Source organism: Triticum dicoccoides, chromosome 3B (genome assembly GCF_002162155.2).
Source record: "Triticum dicoccoides isolate Atlit2015 ecotype Zavitan chromosome 3B, WEW_v2.0, whole genome shotgun sequence".
Lineage (NCBI taxonomy): Eukaryota > Viridiplantae > Streptophyta > Magnoliopsida > Poales > Poaceae > Triticum > Triticum dicoccoides.
The window spans coordinates 494310232-494324773 of record NC_041385.1 but is presented as its reverse complement, the minus strand read 5'-3'; positions in this window follow the sequence as shown (position 1 = coordinate 494324773).

Here is a 14542-nt window from a genome sequence, read left to right as displayed (position 1 = left end):
TGATTGACGAGGAAATAGCTCAGCTTCTCGCAGCCGAGTTCATCCTTGAAGTTTACTACTCTGAGTGGCTCACCAATGTCGTCATGGTTCCAAAGAAAGACAAGTCTCTCCGTCTGTGTGCTGATTTCAAGCACATTAAACAGGTCTGGCCTAAGGATCATTTCCTGCTCCCCCGTATTGACCAGATAGTGGATTCCACTGCGAGGTGTGAGCATCTGTCTTTTCTGGATGCGTACTCTAGGTACCACCAGATCCAACTGTACAAGCCAGACAAAATAAAAACGGCTTTTATCACCCCTTTCGGGTGTTTCTGTTATACCACCATGCCATTTGGTCTCAAGAATGCAGGCGTCACTTTTATGCGCATGGTTCAGAAGTGTTTGCACATGCAGATCAGTCGGAATAGCGAGGCCTACATGGATGATATTGTAGTCAAGTCTAGAAAAGGTTTCGACCTTCTAGCTGACCTCGCCGAGACTTTTGCAAATTTGCAAAGATGCGACATCAAGCTGAATCCGGCTAAGTGCACCTTTGGAGTACCGGGGGTTAAATTACTCGGATACCTCATTTTTGAATGGGGAATAGATGCCAACCCGAGAAAATTGGTGCGATTGTCCGGATGAAGCGCCCTGAGCGCCTGCACGATGCACAGAAGCTCACACGCTGCCTTGCGGCCTTGAGTCGATGCATCTCCTGTCTTGGTGAGAAGGTGCTACCCTTGTACCGACTAATGAAGCAGTCTGATTCATTCGAGTGGACCCCCGAAGCCCAAGCAGCATTTGTTGAACTCAAAGCCCTGCTTTCCACCCAGTCGGTGCTTGCTGCTCCAAACAGCAAAGAGTCACTGCTCTTATACATTGCAGCCACTGGTCAAGTTGTCAGCACAGTCCTCACTGTGCAGCGAAAAGAAGAGGGCAAGGCCTACAAAGTTCAGTGTCTAGTCTACTACATTTCTGAAGTACTAACTCTGTCCAAACAGACTAATCCTCATTACCAGAAGCTTGTCCATGGTATTTACTTGACGACGAAGAAAGTAGCCCATTACTTCTAGGAGCACTTGGTTTCAGTTATCAGTGATGCCCCGTTGTCTGAGATCATGAACAATCGGGACGCAAATGGTCGAGTGACGAAGTGGGCTATTGAGCTCCTTCCATTAGACATCAAATTCGAAGCGAAAAAGGCAATCAAGTCCTAGGCGTTGGCGGATTTCCTGGCCGAATGGACAGAACAAGAACAACCGACTCAGAGCCACCCAGAACACTGGACCATTTTCTTTGACGGTTCCAAGATGCTGAATGGTTCGGGTGTCGGAGTGGTCTTAGTGTCCCCAAAAGGCGGTCAACTCAGTTACGTCTTGCAGATCCACTTTGATTCCTCTAAAATGAGGCTGAGTATAAAGCACTCCTTTATGGGTTATGTATGGCCATCTCACTCGGCGCCCGTCGCTTGTGTTGGGGAACATAGCATACAATTTCAAAAAAAATCCTACGCTCACGCAAGATCTATATAGGAGATGCATAGCAACGAGAGGGGAAGAGTGTGTCTATGTACCGTTGTAGACCATAAGGAGAAGCATTTAACAACACAGTTGATGTAGTCGAACTTTCTTCACGATCCAACCGATCGAGTACCTAACGTACGACACCTCCGCATTCAGCACACGTTCAGCTTGGTGATGTCCTCGCCTTCTTGATACAAAAAGTCAGCAACGTAGTGGATGAGTTCCAGAAGCACGACGATGTGGTGACGGTGATGGTGAAGTGATCTCCGCAGGGCTTCACCTAAGCACTGCGAAAATATGATCGAGGGAGTAAACCGTGGAAGGGGGCGCCACACACGGCTAAGATTATGTCGTAGGTGTGCTAGATGCCCCCTCCTCATATATATAGGTGGGAGGGAGAGGGGAGAGGCCAACGGGGTGCCCCAAGTGGGGCCGAATCCCACTTGGGCTCCTGCCCTGGTTCGGCCTCCCCCTTCCTCGTATAGGCGCCAGGAGAAGGAAGGGGGAGGTGGCACCCCCCTTTCCTTTCTCCCTTGAGGAGGGGAAGGAAGGAAGGACTTGCACTACCCCCTTTCCTTTCCCTAGGGCTTACCAACTTGGTGGAGGGGCGCACCAGCCCCTTGTGGGTTGGTCTGTCCCCTCCTTGTCCCATTAAGCCCATATCTTTTGCCGGGGGTGCCCAGAACCCCTTCCGGTGACCCGATATGTACCCGGTACTCTCCAGAACACTTCCGGTGTCCAAATACCATCGTCCTATATATCAATCTTTACCTCTTGACCATTTCGAGACTCCTCATCATGTCCGTGATCTCATCTGGGACTTTGAACAACATTCGGTCATCAAATCACATAACTCATATAATATTATATTGTCATCGAACGTTAAGCGTGCGGACCCTACGGGTTCAAGAACTATGTATACATGACCGAGACACCTCTCTGGTCAATAACTAATAGCAGGACCTAGATGCCCATATTGGCTCCTACATATTCTACGAAGATCTTTATTGGTCGACCCGTTATGACAACATACGTAATTCCCTTTGTCCATCGGTATGTTACTTGCCCGAGATTCGATCGTCAGTATCTTCATACCTAGTTCAATCTCATTACCGACAAGTCTCTTTACTTGTTCCCTAATACATCATCTTGCAACTAACTCCTTAGACACTTTGCTTGCAAGGCTTCTTATGATGTGTATTACCGAGAGGGCCTAGAGATACCTCTCCGATACTCGGAGTGACAAATCCTAATCTCGATCTATGCCAACTCAACAAACATCTTCAGAGATACATGTAGAGAATCTTTATAATCACCAGTTACGTTGTGAAGTTTGATAGCACACAAGGTATTTCTCCGTTATCTGGGAGTTGCATGATCTCATGGTCGAAGGAACATGTATTTGACATTCAAGAAAGCAGTAGCAATAAACTTAACAATCATATAGCTAAGCTAATGGATGGGTCTTGCCCATCACATCTTTCTCCTAATGATGTGTTCCTTTTATCAAATGAAAACTCAGGTCCATGGTTAGGAAACCTTAACCATCTTTGATGAACGAGCTAGTCTAGTAGAGGGGCACGATATTTGTTTACATATTCACACATGTATTTAAGTTTCCGATCAATAAAATTCTAGCATGAATAATAAACCTTTATCATGAATAAGGAAATATAAAATAACAACTTTATTATTGCCTCTAGGGCATATTTCCTCTAGGGCAAAGATTGGGTCCACTCAGAAACCCATTCCCAGCAATGTATTCCTGGAACACCTTCATTCCTCGATGGTGAAGGAAGACCCCTTCACTAAAGAGCCCCCACAGTTGGTCGGTCCCTCTGACCCGACGAAAATCGAGGTCCCCACAGTTATTGACCTAGTCATGGAGATTCTAGCGACCACATCCGACTGGAATGTGCCGTACATCGCTTACTTGCTTAGGCAAGAGCTTCTGGGGGATGAAGTCGAGGCATGTCAGATTGTGCATAGGTCCAAAGCTTTCACTGTGATGGGCGATCAGCTATACAAGAAAAATGTCACCGTTGTGGCTCAATGCTGCATTTCCCCAAAAGAAGGTCGATTGATCCCTGAAGAGATTCACTCAGGAACTTGTGGGCACCACGCATCCTCTCAGACAATCATGGATAAAGCTTACCGAGTGGGTTTTTACTGGCTGTGCGCCAATGAAGCTGCCCAAGAGATAGTCCAGCATTGCACCGGTTGTATGTTCTATGCGAACTTGTCACATAGACCCCCATCTGCTTTGAAGACTATCCCACTCGTTTGGCCATTTGTAGTTTGGGGACTCTACATGGTGGGGCCCCTTGGGATAGGGGAAAGTGTGTTCACTCATTTGCTTGTTGAAGTCGACAAGTTCACCAAGTGGATCAAAGCCAAGCCCGTCAAGAAGCTGGATTCTCGGACAAGCATCCAGTTTATGAAAGAGTTGGTCTTCAGATATGGAGACCCCCACAACATAACTATCGACAATGGCTCTAACTTTGACTCAGAAGAGTTTGGAGCATTATGCGCCACCCAAGGCACTCAGGTAGATTATGCTTGTGTCACACACCCGCAGTCAAATTGTTAGGCTGAGAGAGTGAATGGCCTGATTCTTCAAGGGTTAAAGCCACGCCTCATGCTCGATTTGGAACATGCAGCTGGAGCCTGGGTCACCAAGCTACCATCAATTCTGTGGGGCCTAAGGACGACCCCCAACTGGTCTACCAATCACACTCCCTTCTTCATGGTGTATGTAGTCGAGGCTGTTTTGCCGAGTCATCTCCTCCACAATTCGCCTCAAGTGGATCTATACTCCGAAGCCGAAGTTGAACAAGCACGATAGGACATCGTTGATCTTCTTGAGGAAGAGAGGGAGATGGCTGATAACCCACAAGTATAGAGGATCGCAACAGTTTTCGAGGGTAGAGTATTCAACCCAAATTTATTGATTCGACACAAGGGGAGCCAAAGAATATTCTCAAGTATTAGCAGTTGAGTTTTCAATTCAACCACACCTGGATAACTTAGTATCGGCAGCAAAGTATTTAGTAGCAAAGTAGTATGATAGCAATGGTAACAGTGGCAAAAATAATGATAGCAGTTTTGTAGTAATTGTAACAGTAGCAACGGTAAAGTAAATAAGCAAAGCACAATATGTGAAATCTCGTAGGCATTGGATCAGTGATGGATAATTATGTCGGATGCAATTCATCATGTAATAGTTATAACATAGGGTGACACAGAACTAGCTCCATCTCATCAATGTAATGCAGGCATGTATTCTGAATATAGTCATACGTGCTTACGGAAAAGAACTTGCATGGCATCTTTTGTCCTACCCTCCCATGGCAGCGGGGTCCTAATGGAAACTAAGGGATATTAAGGCCTCCTTTTAATAGAGTACCGGACCAAAGCATTAACACATAGTGAATACATGAACTCCTCAGACTACGGTCATCACCGAGAAGTATCCCGATTATTGTCACTTTAGGGTTGTCGGATCATAACACATAATAGGTGACTATAGACTTGCAAGATAGGATCAAGAACTCACATATATTCATGAAAACATAATAGGTTCAGATCTGAAATCATGGCACTCGGGTTCCTAGTGACAAGCATTAAGCATAGCAAAGTCATAGCAACATCAATCTCAGAACATAGTGGATACTAGGGATCAAACCCTAACAAAACTAACTTGATTACATGGTAAATCTCATCCAACCCATCACCATCCAGCAAGCCTACGATGGAATTACTCACGCAAGGCGGTGAGCATCATGAAATTGGTGATGGAGGATGGTTGATGATGACGGCGACGACGAATCCCCCTCACCGGAGCCCCAAACAGACTCCAAATCAGCCCTCCCGAGAGGTTTTAGGGCTTGGGACGACTCCGTATCGTAAAACACGATGAAACTTCCTCTCTGATTTTTTTCTCCGCGAAACGGAATATATGGAGTTGGAGTTGAGGTCGGTGGAGCAGCAGGGGGCCCACGAGATAGGGGCGCGCCCAGGGGGACGGGGCGCGCCCCCACCCTCGTGGACAGGGTGTGGGCCCCCTGGCCTTGATTCTTTCGCCAATATTTTTCATATTTTCCAAAATTTATCTCCGTGGATTTGCAGGTCATTCCGAGAACTTTTGTTTCTGCACAAAAATAACACCATGGCAGTTCTGCTAAAAACAGCGTCTGTCCGGGTTAGTTCCATTAAAATCATGCAAATTAGAGTCCAAAACAAGGGCAAAAGTGTTTGGAAAAGTAGTTGCGTTGGAGACGTATCAACTCCCCCAAGCTTAAACCTTTGCTTGTCCTCAAGCAATTCAGTTGATAAACTGAAAGTGATAAAGAAAAACTTTTACAAACTCTATTTGCTCTTGTTGTTGTAAATATGTAAAGCCAACATTCAAGTTTTCAGCAAAGATCATAACTAACCACATTCACAATAAAACTTAGGTCTCACGTTTACTCACATCAATGGCATAATCAGCTAGTGAGCAATAATAATAAAACTCGGATGACAACACCTTCTCAAAATAATCATAATATGATATAACAAAATGCTATCTCGCTAGCCCTTTCTGAGACTGCAAAACATAAATGCAGAGCACCTTTAAAGATCAAGGACTGACTAAACATTGTAATTCATGGTAAAAGAGATCCAGTCAAGTCATACCCGATATAAACTAATAGTAATGCATGCAAATCACAGTGTGCTCTCCAGCGAGTGCTTTTTAATAAGAGGGTGATGACTCAACATAAAAGTAAATAGATAAGCCCTTCGCAGAGGGAAGCAGGGATTTGTAGAGGTGCCAGAGCTCGATTTTGAAATAGAGATGAAAATAATTTTGAGAGGTATACTTTCACTGTCAACATAGCAACTATGAGATCTCGATATCTTCCATGCTACATACATTATAGGCAGTTCCCAAACAGAATGGTAAAGTTTATACTCCCCCACCACCAACAAACATCAATCCATGGCTTGCTCGAAACAACGAGTGCCTCCAACTAACAACAATCCTGGGGGAGTTTTGTTTAATTATTTTGATTTGCTTTGATCTTTTTGATCATGGGACTAGGCATCCCGGTTACCAGCCATTTTCTCATGAATGAGGAGTGGAATCCACTCCCCTTGAGAATAACCCACCTAGCATGGAAGATACAGACAGCCCTGGTTGAAACATGAGCTGCTCGAGCATACAAAACAGAATTTCATTTGAAGGTTTGTAGTTTGGCACATACAAATTTACTTGGAACGGCAGGTAAATACCGCATATAGGAAGGTATGGTGGACTCATATGGAATAACTTTGGGGTTTATGGAGTTTGGATGCACAAGCAGTATTCCCGCTTAGTACAAGTGAAGGCTAGCAAAAGACTCGGAAGCAACCAACTGAGAGAGCGACAACAGTCATCTATGTTGATTTTTGTTTCAACTACATGCGTGAACATGTGCCAAGTCGAGTCACTCAATTCATTTAAAGGAGGATACCACCCTATCATACCACATCACAACCATTTTAATAGCACGTTAGCACGCAAGGTAAACCATTATAAGCTCTTAGCTAATTAAGCATGGCATAAGCAACTATAATCTCTAATTTTCATTGCAAACATGTTTATTCATAATAGACTGAATCAGGAACGACGAACTCATCATATTTACAAAAACAAGAGAGGTCGAGTTCATACCAGCTTCTCTCATCCCAATCATTTCATCATATATCATCATTATTGCCTTTCAGTTGCACGACCGAACGATGTGTAAAATAACAAGAGTGTATGTGCATTGGACTAAGCTGGAATCTGCAAGCATTCAATTCAAGAGAGAAGACAAGATAATATGGGCTCTTGGTTAAATCAACAATCATGCATATAAGAGCCACTAAGCATTTTCATTATGGTCTTCTACTCTTGACCACCAAAGAAAAGAAAAGAAATAAAACTAGTTACACTGGAAAGCTCCCAACAAGCAAAAGAAGAACGAGAAATCTTTTTGGGTTTTCTTTTAATTATTACTGCTATAGACATGGAAATTAAACTAACTAATTTTTTTGGTTTTTCTTAAGGTTTATCTAACACACGAGAAGAAAACTAGAAAAATAAATTAAACTAGCATGGATAGTACAATGAAAGAGTATGAGCACTGACACTAGAATGAATGTGTGAACATGGATGTAAAGTCGGTGGGAAATACGTACTCCCCCAAACTTAGGCTTTTGGCCTAAGTTGGTCTATGCCCATGGATAGCTTGGCTGATATCCGAGGTTGTAACTGGGGTCGTATTGAGATGCAATAGCCATTGCCTCCTGAGCTGCAGCCTGGCGGCAGGCTGCCTCCGCTCTTCTCTCGTACTCGTTTGTCTCCTCCCTGGTGATAACATATCTTTGTTTTACCTAATAATCAAAAAGGGTAGGAGCAGGGAGATTAATATGGGCAGCACGACGTCTGTCAAAGATTAGTCGATACTTGAGGAATTGTTCATTCCTCTCAAGAAAATGATGACTAACCATGGCATTATGATCTAAATAAGTAGGAAGCAACTCCGTATCATTTTCATGTATAGGTACCTCAAGATAATTAGCCACACGGGTTGCATTAATTCCTCCAAAAAAGTCTCCAGCTAAACCATTATGATGCAACCTACGTGCAAAAATTGCCCCCAAGTTGTATTGTTTATCTCCTAATACAACAGTCTTGAGAACACAAAGATCAGGAACACACATGTGACATGCTTCATCTTTACCATTAATGCATCTACCAATGAAGAGAGCAAAATAATGTATAGAAGGAAAATGAATGCTCCCTATGGTAGCTTGTGCTATTTCCCTAGATTCTCCCACAGTGATACTAGCAAGAAAGTCTTTATATTCAGATTTACTAGGTTCATTAATACTTCCCCACTGTGGGAGTTTGCAAGCAGTAGTAAAATCTTCTAGGTCCATGGTATATGATTTATCATAAATATCAAACAGGACACTTTGAGAATTGCGCGAGGATGTAAATTTAAACCTTCTCACAAATGAATCCGTTAAGTACTGGTATTGCAGGCACTTATCTCGCATGAATTCCTCAAGGTCAGCATTACGCACATATGCATCGAATTCATCCTTGATACCCGCTGCAACTATAAACGGCTCTGACGGCCATTCACAAGGCCGCACATCAGCTTCCCTCGGTGGTTTGTCGTCGAGCTCACGTATCGCGAGCTGGGGTCCTTTCTTCCTTGAAGAACCACCTTGGTACATTTTCCTGAACATATTTCTTTTTCTGCAATATTTCTGAAATTTTTAGTAACTTCAAAATGAAAGTGAATCAAACCGAACAAGATTGATAGCAACTACTCCTATAGGTGCCTAGAGCCTCTATCATGCATTAGAATTACTTGGGACCTCATAAATTTGACATGCAAGCTCAAGAACAGGGTCACCTAAGCAGCAAGAATTTGCAATGAATAAAGCATGAGAACAAAAACTAATTGGATCATTGGAGGAGTCACATACCAAGAAACAATCTCCCAAAGCAGTTTTGTGAATGGAGCTTTGAGCAAGGAGATCAAAAATCGCAGCAAAACGAGCTAGAACTCGTGCTTGAGCTGGATGGGGATTTTTTGGGTAGGAAGATGGAGTGTGTGGGTGCAGGAATAAGTGGAGGGGAGCCACCATGGGCCCACAAGGCAGGCGGGCGCGCCCTGGACCCTCGTGGCCAGGTGCTTGCTCCCCCTGATGTGTTCTCAGTGCCAAATATTCTCAAATATTCCAGAAAAAATCATATTAAATTGGCATGGCATTTGGAGAATTTTTATTTGCGGGATATTCTTTTATTGCACGGATAATTCAGAAAACAGATAAAATATATTATTTCTACTTTATTTATTCTAAGTAACAGAAAGTAAAGAGATGGTACAGAAGGTTGTGCCTTCTAGTTTCATCCTTCTCATGATCATCAAAATGAATCCACTAACAAGGTTGATCAAGTCTTGTTAACAAACTCATTCCGAATCACATAAAACCGGAGAAATTTTGAAGTGACACTAGGTTACCTCAACGGGGATATGAACATCCCCAATAATAAGAATATCATACTTTTTATTTGTAGTAGGAAGAGGAAATTCAAAACCTCCAAATATAATTGATGGAATTTTCCCAATAGAATTTATGTTGTGAACTTGAGGTTGTTTCCTTGGAAAGTGTACCATATGCTCATTTCCATTAACATGAAAGGTGACATTGCCTTTGTTGCAATCAATATTAGCACCTGCAGTATTTAAAAAGGGTCTACCAAGGATAATCGACATACTGTCGTCCTCATGAATATCAAGAATGACGAAGTCTGTTAAGATAGTAACATTCGCAACAACAACAGGCACGTCCTCACAGATGCCGACAGGTATAGCAGTTGATTTATCAGCCATTTGCAAGGATATCTCAGTAGGTCTCAACTTACTTAATTCAAGTCTATGGTACAAGGAAAGAGGCATAACACTAACATCGGCTCCTAAATCACATAAGGCAGTTTTAACATAATTTCTTTTAATGGGGCATGGTATAGTGGGTACTCCGGGATCACCAAGTTTCTTAGGTATTCCACCCTTCAAGGTATAGTTAGCAAGCATGGTGGAAATCTCAGCTTCAGGTATTTTTCTTTTATTTGTAATGATATCTTTCATGTATTTAGCATAAGGGTTTGTTTTAAGCATATCAGTTAAGCGCATGCGTAAGAAAATAGGTCTAATCATTTCATCAAAGCGCTCAAAGTCCTCATCATCCTTTTTCTTGGATGGTTTAGGAGGAAAAGGCATGGGTTTCTGAAACCATGGTTCTCTTTCCCTACCATGTTTCCAAGCAACAGAGTCTCTCTTATCATAACGTTGATTTCTTTATTGTGGGTTATCAAGATCAACAACAGGTTCAGTTTCTATATCATTGTTATTACTAGGTTGAGCATCTACATGAACATTATTATTAGCATTATCATTGGGTTCATGTTCATCTCCGGATTGTGTTTGAGCATCAGAGATAGAAGTATCATTTGGATTCTCAGGTGTTTCTACATTAGGTTCACTAGAAGCATGCAAAGTCCTATCATTTTTCTTTTTCTTTTTTCTGGAGGAACTAGGAGCATCTAAGTTATTTTTCTGAGAATCTTGTTCAATTCTCTTAGGGTGGCCTTCAGGATACAAAGGTTTCTTAGTCATTTTACATGTTCTAGTAGCCACTCTAACAGCAAAATCATGTTTATTATTTAATTCACCAACCAATTCATTCTGAGCCTGAAGTACTTGTTCAGCTTGAGTGGTGACCATAGAGACATGTTTACTAGTGAGTTTAAGTTCACCCTTAACTCTAGACATATAATCACTCAAGCGTCCAATCATATAAGAATTATTTTTCAACTGTCTACTAACATGATCATTGAAATTTTCTTGTTTATCCATAAAGTCATCAAATTCATCTAAGCATTAGCTAGGAAATTTAGTAGGCGGGATTTCAACTTTATCATATCTATAGAGAGAATTTACCTTCACTACCTGTGTCGGGTTATCAAGGCGATGTGTTTCCTCAATAGGCGGTATATTAAGACCATGTATTTCTTCAATAGGAGGTAAATTTTTAACATCTTCAGCTTTAATACATTTTTCTTTCATTGATTTCTTTGCCTCTTGCATATCTTCAGGACTGAGAAATAGAACACCCCTCTTCTTCGGAGTTGGTTTAGGAATAGGCTCAGGAGTTGGCTCAATTGGCTCAGGAATTGGCTCAGGAAGAGTCCAATTATTTTCCTTAGTCAACATATTATTCAATAACAATTCAGCTTGGTCCACTATTCTTTCCCTGAAACACAACCAGCACAACTATCCAAGTGGTCCTTGGAAGCATCAGTTAGTCCATTATAAAAGATATCAAGTATTTCATTTTTCTTAAGAGGATGATCAGGCAAAGCATTAAGTAATCGAAGAAGCCTCCCCCAAGCTTGTGGGAGACTCTCTTCTTTGATTTGCACAAAATTATATATTTCCCGCAAGGCAGCTTGTTTCTTATGAGCAGGGAAATATTTAGCAGAGAAGTAATAGATCACATCCTGGGGACTACGCACACAACCAGGATCAAGAGAATTAAACCAAGTTTTAGCATTGCCCTTTAATGAGAACGGAAATATCTTAAGGATATAATAATAGCGGGACTTCTCATCATTAGTAAACAGGGTGGCTATATCATTCAACTTGGTAAGATGTGCCACAACAGTTTCAGATTCAGTGCCATAGAAAGGATCAGATTCAACTGAAGTAATTATCTCAGGATCAACAAAGAATTCATAATCCTTATCAGTAACAAAGATAGGTGAAGTAGTAGAAGCAGGGTCATATTTCATTCTAGCATTCAGAGTTTTCTGTTTCAGCTTAGCTAATAATTTCTTAAGATATGATCTATCATTGCAAGCAAGAAAATCTCTAGCAGTTTCTTCATCCATAACATAACCCTCAGGAACAATAGGCAATTTCATATTTAGGCAGAGAACCTTCATCATCACTATCATCAATATAATCAGCTTCAATAATTTCATTCTCCCTAGCTCTAGTAAGTTGTTCATCAAGAAATTAACCTAATGGCACGGTAGTATCAAGCATAGAAGTAGTTTCATCATAAGTATCATGCATAGCAGAAGTGGCATCATCAATAACATGCGACATATCAGAATTCATAGCAGTAGCAGGTTTAGGTGTCGCAAGCTTACTCATAACAAAAGGAGAATCAAGTGCAGAGCTTGATGGTAGTTCCTTACCTCCCCTCGTAGTTGAGGGATAAATTTTAGTTCTTTGATATTTCAAGTTCTTCATAGTGATCAACAGATATAAATCCCAAGTGACTCAAAGAATAAAGCTATGCTCCCCGGAAACGGCACCAAAAAATAGTCTTGATAACCCACAAGTATAGGGGATCGCAACAGTTTTCGAGGGTAGAGTATTCAACCCAAATTTATTGATTCAACACAAGGGGAGCAAACAATATTCTCAAGTATTAGCAGTTGAGTTTTCAATTCAACCACACATGGATAACTTAGTATCTGCAACAAAGTATTTAGTAGCAAAGTAGTATGATAGTAATGGTAACAGTGGCAAAAATAATGATGGCAGTTTTGTAGTAATTGTAACAGTAGCAATGGTAAAGTAAATAAGCAAAGCACAATATGTGAAAAGCTCGTAGGCATTGGATCAGTGATGGATAATTATGTCGGATGCAATTCATCATGTAATAGTTATAACATAGGGTGACACAGAACTAGCTCCAGTTCATCAATGTAATGTAGGCATGTATTCCGATTATAGTCATACGTGCTTATGGAAAAGAACTTGCATGACATCTTTTGTCCTACCCTTCTGTGGCAGCGGGGTCCTAATGGAAACTAAGGGATATTAAGGCCTCCTTTTAATAGAGTACCGGACCAAAGCATTAACACATAGTGAATACATGAACTCCTCAAACTACGGTCATCACCGAGAAGTATCCCGATTATTGTCACTTCGGGGTTGTCGGATCATAACACATAATAGGTGACTATAGACTTGCAAGATAGGATCAAGAACTCACATGTATTCATGAAAACATAATAGGTTCAGATCTGAAATCATGGCACTCGGGCCCTAGTGACAAGCATTAAGCATAGCAAAGTCATAGCAACATCAATCTCAGAACATAGTGCATACTAGGGATCAAACCCTAACAAAACTAACTTGATTACATGGTTAATCTCATCCAACCCATCACCGTCCAGCAAGCCTATGATGGAATTACTCACGCACGATGGTGAGCATCATGAAATTGGTGATGGAGGATGGTTGATGATGACGACGGCGATGAATCCCCCTCTCCAGAGCCCCGAACGGACTCCAGATCAGCCCTCCTGAGATGTTTTAGAGCTTGGCGGTGGCTCCGTATCGTAAAACACGATGAAACTTCCTCTCTTATTTTTTTCTCTGCGAAACGGAATATATGGAGTTGGAGTTGAGGTTGGTGGAGCGGCAGGGGGCCCACGAGAAAGGGGGGCGCGCCCAGGGGGAGGGGTCACGCCCCCCACCCTCGTGGACAGGGTGTGGGCCCCCTGGCCTTGATTCTTTCGCCAATATTTTTTATATTTTCCAAAAGTTATCTCCGTGGATTTGTAGGTCATTCTGAGAACTTCTATTTCTGCACAAAAATAGCACCATGGTAGTTTTGCTGAAAACAACGTCAGTCCGGGTTAGTTCCATTCAAATCATGGAAATTAGAGTCCAAAACAAGGGCAAAAGTGTTTGGAAAAGTAGATACGTTGGAGACGTATCAATGGCCCTTAGTCGGTCTGCCACGTACGAGCAAGACCTGCGGCGTTTTCATGACAGACACAGCAGAGGTCGCGCCTTTCAGGAGGGAGACCTTGTGCTCCGAGTGAATCAGTAGAGGCCACATATATAAGCTTGCTCTTGCATGGGAAGGTCCTTTCATTGTTTCCAAAGTTCTGCATAATGGAGCCTACCATATTTACAACCGCAAGAAGAAAGTTGACGAGCCCCGCGCTTGGAATGCCGACCTACTTCTGCGATTCTATACCTAATGTTGAGATGCCAAGATGTAATAAGAGCACTCAGGTGATATTTGATAAATAAAAAGCATGACTTTTTCAGTACTTCATTGGGTTCACTTGTATGCACTTACCAACTCAAAACCCCCCGTGGGTCGGCTTAGCTGCGAACCAGCTTTTGCCTAAGTTCAAAAACTACTCCGGGTGATCAATGTTCCTCTCACTCGGGGGCTTAGCTGCAAACCGGCTTTCGCCTAAGTCAAAAAACTACTCCGAGCAATGAGCGTTCCTCTCACTCGGGGACTTAGCTGCAAACCAGCTTTCGCCTAAGTTAAAAATCTACTCTGAGTGACGAGCGTTCCTCTCACTCGTGGGCTTAGCTATGAACCAACTTTCACCTAAGTTAAAAGAACTACTCCAAGTGACAAGCGTTCCTCTCACTCGGGGACTTAGCTACGAACCAGCTTTTGCCTAAGTTAAAA